The sequence below is a fragment of the Gobius niger genome, assembly GCF_951799975.1.
Source record: "Gobius niger genome assembly, chromosome: 20".
NCBI classification, from domain to species: Eukaryota; Metazoa; Chordata; class Actinopteri; order Gobiiformes; family Gobiidae; genus Gobius; species Gobius niger.
This window is the reverse complement of record NC_136871.1, coordinates 1,786,974-1,793,363: the sequence shown is the minus strand read 5'-3', so window position 1 is coordinate 1,793,363 and position 6,390 is coordinate 1,786,974.

Sequence of the window (6,390 nt, the reverse complement as noted above, 5' to 3'; positions counted from 1 at the left end):
GGAGGAGGAGAGAGAGATACGGAAAAGAGGAGACGAGACACATTGAGCTGCTCCGCACCGCGTACGTCTCTGCCCACTCAGGTATGTGCGTGCACGTATGCCGTGCGCGTAGCCGCGTACCTCGCAAACATGGTGCTGCTGTGCAGATGCACCTATCTGAGCCTTAAATAAATCATTATTTACATCGGGTTTGTTTCGGGTTCGGGCTGACAATTCATGTTAATTGCTCGGGTCGGGTCAGGTCGGGCTTGATTTTTTGGGCCCGATCTAATCTCTACTGTGGCGTCAGTGGGGAGGGGGTTCTGCTGAGGAGCAGTGGTCGGTTACTCGGCTGGTGACCAAAGCTCGGAGGCGTCTCCAGGAGGTGGGGGCGTTCCTAGGAGGACTCAGGCAAACCTATCCCTAAAATGGCCGCCATCAGAGTTTTTACAGATGACTCAGAAATACGTGAATGTGCCAAGGCAACACTTCAGCCATGTTTTTAATGAGGGAGTGACAGAATAACATGATGGAAAGCTTGAAAAAGTCCATTTTGCATAATACCCCCCCTTTAAAAAGAATTCTATTTGACTTGTTAAATGTATAAACCCTGAAAGAAAAAGAAAAAGTTAGTGATTGTTTTGCCTTGATTGTCAAACTCTCTCCTCCTTCTACCACTTTGATTAGACGCGAAGCCAATGAACAATTACAACCCACGTTTACAAATAACAACCAAAGTTTATTTTCCACAAATCAGACTTATAAATCCCGCATACACAGAGTACATTTACAGCTCTTTATTTGTACAAGAACAAGGCATTGGACCTTCACGTTACAGACATGCATCTCTCCGCTGACCCCGGATCAGCTCGGCCGACGAAACCACAGAAAAAACTCCACACAGTCGAATAATACACTTCGATTTGAACCCTGTAATCTTAATTAGTATCTTTCCATTAAATACAATCTACGTCTCGGATTTGATAAATGCCTATGTTAAATAATAAACTATGATGTTACAGATTTGTGTGCTTTTTACAACATGTTCATACAGACTCTTGAGTGCAGTGATAAAGTACATTTCGATATGATTTCAAAGTAACATTGATAAGTTGGTGGAGAAAAGAAACATTTCAAGTAGAACAATCCATATATTTGCAAACTCGGATGGCATTATGGCTATACTATGAATAAAATATGCTGTTTGCTCTGTGATGCTAACGTCGCTAATAATGCTAACGATGCTAATGCTAACGTCCATGAGCAAAGGTTAGTGCTAGATCGTATGCTACCGAGGGACGGTCTGCTGTGAGTTTGTATAGATCTATGAGTTGGTTTGTCTAAAAATACAAATAATCCTAATCCTTAAAGTTAACCCCTTAACTCCCACCTGAACCGAGCACATTTTCTCCAGTTTGGCTTTACCCCAATCCAAAAGCTTCTGGAAAAAAGCTGTGAAAATAGCAATAAAACAATGATGGAAATGTGACAAAAAAAGTGAGAAAACATTGACAAAAAAAGTGACGAAAAATGTATGAAAAAGTGGCAAAAATGTCACAAAAAATGGATAAAAAATGGATAAAAAATGGACCAAAAAATGTCAAAAATGTGACAAAAAAATGATTAAAAATTGACGAAAAATTGACAAAAATGTGACAAAAAATGTATCAAAAATTGACGAAAAAATGACAAAAAAGTGATAAAAAAATTACAAAAATGTGACAAAAAAGTGACAAAAATGTGACAAAAAATTACAAAAAATCGATAAAGAAAATATGTCAAAAATGTGACAAAAAAATGATTAAAAATGGACGAAAAAATGACAAAAATGTGATAAAAAAAAATTACAAAAAAGTTACTAAAATGAGTGTAATACCCAACAAAAAAATGTTGGAAAAAAAATCTGATGACGTGAGGAAAAAGACCCTCTCGGTTCAGGCGGGAGTTCAGAGGTTAAACCATTTCCCTGGCCCCAACCTTAATTTGTGTCATGATATCTCACGTTTTCACAGCAGACTGTCCCTCCAGAGCAGACGATCTAGCACTAACCATGAGCAAACTCCACTCTCTAATCTCACACTAAGAATATAATTATACAATCACACCGGTTCATATTTCTTCTGACTTAAAGCTCGAGTCTTTCGTCTCGACGTCAGAAGAATTTCCGACATGAAAACAGGGACTCGCTAGGCTACGCTAACACGCTAACAGTAGACCCTTTAACTGCTGACATCACCAGTGGCATCATCTGGAGGCAGGAAGTGATCAAGAGAAATAAGATTAAACTAAAACTAGCGATTATAAGTGGAAAACTACAACTAAAACACGTGGTCCTGTTGTGGCTATTGTGTTATTTGATATTTACAAAAACAGTTCAACATATGCTTATCGTTACCATGACAACAGCTCCAATGGAAATAGATGGGAATCTAACTTCCTGCCTCCAGCTAAGCCCCGATTGTTTACAAACAATTAAAAGGTCAATAGAAGTTTGGATGATTTTAGTCTCTCCCTTTCATTTTTATTTAGTCTGATTTTAGTCGATTAAAATATCTGGACATTTTAGTCATAGTTTTAGTCTCATGAGAAACTTTTAATTTAGTTTTAGTCCAATTTTAGTCACAAAAATATCACTTTGACTAAAATGAAGACTAAATATTTTAGTCGACGAAATGAACACTGCTGGAGAGCGACAGTGTAATGCCTCATTTGAAAGCTAAGACCTACAAAAGTTTTGTCAAGTCGTTTTTGCAGCGTTTATGTCGCTTTTTGTCACATTTGTGTTGTGTTTCCGTCCTTGTTTTTGATGCTTTTTCTCCGAGACACTTTTCGATTTGGATAAAGCCAAACTGCAGAAAATGCGCTCGGTTCTGACCAGTGTTAATTTTGACAACATATGTTATTTTAGTCTTAGTCTTTTGACGAAAATGTAATTTAATTTGAGTCTAGTTTTAGTCGACTAAATGTAAGACTAATTGAGTCGACTTTGCATTGATATTCTTCATTATAATCATGTTTAATGTTGTTCCTCTGCTTCATGTTTCTGCTCCACATGAACAAAGCTCAGAGCTGATCCTTTAAACATGATCTGAGGCTCTTTCAGACGCTCAATACAAGTTTGGATGATTTTAGTCTCTCCTTTTCATTCTTATTTAGTCTGATTTTAGTCGATTAAAACATCTGGACATTTTAGTCACAGTTTTAGTCTCATGGAAAACTTTTAATTTAGTTTTAGTCCAATTTTAGTCGGAAAAAATATCACTTTGACTAAAATTAAGACTAAATATTTTAGTCGAGGAAATTATCACTGCAGATCAGAACAGTTAAATCCAGGCGGTGACTTGTTTTTGTTTTGGTTTTGGTTGGGCAGAGTATAAACCAATTAAAAATCATCTCAATGCGGATTAGTGCACATTATTACCAAAGAAAATGTAACAAAAAGTTTAATCATTCAGCATGAGAAACGACATAACGATGTGGCTTCCCTGTTCACAAATTCACGAATTGTCCCGGGTTTTAAAGGGGGGGTATTCTGCAAAATTGACTTTTTCAAGCTTTCCATCATGTTATTCTGTCACTCCCTCATTAAAAACATGGCTGAAGTGTTGCCTTGGCACATTCACGTATTTCTGAGTAATCTGTAAAAACTCTGATGGCGGCCATTTTAGGGATAGGTTTGCCTGAGTCCTCCTAGGAACGCCCCCACCTCCTGGAGACGCCTCCGAGCTTTCGTCACCAGCCGAGTAACCAACCACTGCTCCTCAGCAGAACCCCCTCCCCACTGATGCCACAGACAGCGTGTAGAGGGGGCGTGTCGGAAAGGCTCAGAGGTTCTTAAAGAGACAGAGGCCTATTTCAAGACATTCACTACAGCCATTTTGAGAGAGACATTTTATACAAGGCAGTTATTCTAATTTACTGCATTTACAGACCAACAGAAGGTTTGTCATCATTGTAGTGTGATAGACTGGTGCTGTGGGACTGAAAAAAGCAGAACACCCCCTCTTTAAGTTGGGAAATCTGGTCACATTCAATCGAACTCCGACAACAAAAGCTTATACGCAATCGCAAAACAAACACGTGTGCACACATTTGAATTGCAGCCGTCAATGAGGACACAAAATACAACAAAACTGCATTTAGGTACAAGAAACACTATGAAATCTCATCCAAACCAAACATCTGGATGAAGTTTTTACAATTTATCGCTCAAGCGATATCAAAGAATATAATAAACACATGACACTTATCCCGTTTGTCATTCGGATGGTGGAAATGTAACAATAGCCATGTGTTGTTTTGTTTTTCTAAGTTGTGATCTCTTGCTTGGGATCTTCGAAGGATTTTTAAGAACCTTTTGTGTTCCTCTACTGTCGCCTGCACGGCCCAAACGTTGAGTATAAAAACATTTATTCGCCGTTTGGACTTTTTACATTGTGAAACTGCCGTTGTGAGTTGTGAGCTGTGCCATAGCGGTTAGTCGTTGTACATTCACTGGGTCTTGGATATAATGCTACTATTGTTCTGTGCATATTCTGGTTAAATAAAGGGAAGTAGATACTAGGAGCCACGGAGCGTTTGTTACTATTACTTAGATATAAATACAGTGCTGTCCAAAAGAGTTTCAAGCCCTGGAACCAAACTGTGCCCCCACGAACGACTCGACCTTTTCTGTCCTGTTTCAAGTGTTCAAGTTCATTTCTTATATAGATACAGACGCATCTCGTCATAGAAGGGGGCGTGGCTTCGCCGAGGGGGAAAATAGAATCTTTAGAGAAACACAATTTTTCACTCTTTTTAGCCATTTTCTGGAACAATTTCACATACAAATAAAGTCAGGTCTAAATCGGGTCCATATGGATATTTTCTCACAGCAGATTGTTCAGTAGAAGTGAAAAAACGGCAGTTGTAGCTAGCGCTGGCTAACCGATAGCATTAGCCCGATGCTAACATGTAGCATTATGTTAGCATTCTCCGTTATTCATGTATTTATGGGCTGTTGAACCATTTTGCTCCTCCCCATGTCTTTGTATCTTTATTTAGTAGAAACTATATTCATAATTCAGCATTTGTTAAAGTAGTTTTTGAATAATTAGAGAAAATATACATTTTTTCAAAATAGTTTTTCCCCTAAACTGTTTTCAAAAATGACCAAATATGGGCGATTCCAGAGATGGGGAAAACAATCTAAACTTTCTCTAATTATTCAAAAACTACTTTAACAAATGCTGAATTATGAAAATAGTTTCTACTAAATAAAGATACAAAGACATGGAGAGAGCAAATAACGGAGAATGCTAACATGATGCTACATGTTAGCCGCGTGCTAATGCTAATGCCTTGCTGCGACTGACGTTTTTCACTTCTACTGAACAATCTGCTGTGAGAAAACATCCATATGGGCCCAATTTACACTTGACTTTAGTTTTATGTGAAAAATAAGTTAATATTTCACCAGAAAATGGCTAAAAAGAGTGAAAAACTGTTTCCCAGAAGATCCTATTTTCCCAATCAGCGAAGCCACGCCCCCTCCTATGACGCGATGCCGTCTGTATCTATTGGCGAACTTTTTTTAAAACAACCCAAACCTGCTCAAAATCACTATGAAATGTCTTAATTCAAGCACTTTTCAAGGCATTTGGCCAAGATAAGCATTTGTGTTTAATCTCTGGTAAATGTGACCCATTATTTCCCTATTTTTCCCACTACATGGCTATAAAAGATCGCCCTGTCCAAAAAAGTATCTGAATTTACTTTACTAACCACATTGCTTAAAAGCCCATTTGATAAGTTAAGATTACTCAAATTAAGAATATTTCACCCTACTTTGAGTAATTTGAACTTGCCGAATCCACTAAATCTAACAAAAAGATCCCATTGAACTTGAAATGTTGCAATGTTCTTTTTTCCATGGTCCAAGGTCAAAAGTAACTTATGGTAAAACATTCTTAACGCGAGTAGTTTTAACTTTTAGCTCCTCTTGCTGTGCACTAACCCGCTGTGAGCTGCTGAAAACATGATTATCTATGAGACTCTGCAGAGCGTTTCCCTCTGCGCCCCGTCCTCCGTCCTCAGAAGGACGTTCAGAGACACCAGAGCTCATCCGTCTTAGATATAAATAGCACATTTCTATGGTGACTCTGTCTCTGCTCCACACGACCAGGACTCTCTCCACGTCTTTGTCCAAGGTGGCGCCGTCACTCTGCATTTGTTCTTTGAGCTGATGTATTTGATCAGATCTTTACAACAGCAAACCAGCAATTTTATACATATTTTTTCATTTCATTGAGAAAAGTCTTATTTTTTTCTTCTTTAGGTGATACGTTTCTAGATACAGACGCATCTCTGGATATATGGTCACGTTTGAAAACAGTTGAGGGGGAAAACAATCAAAGCTTTCTCTAATTATTC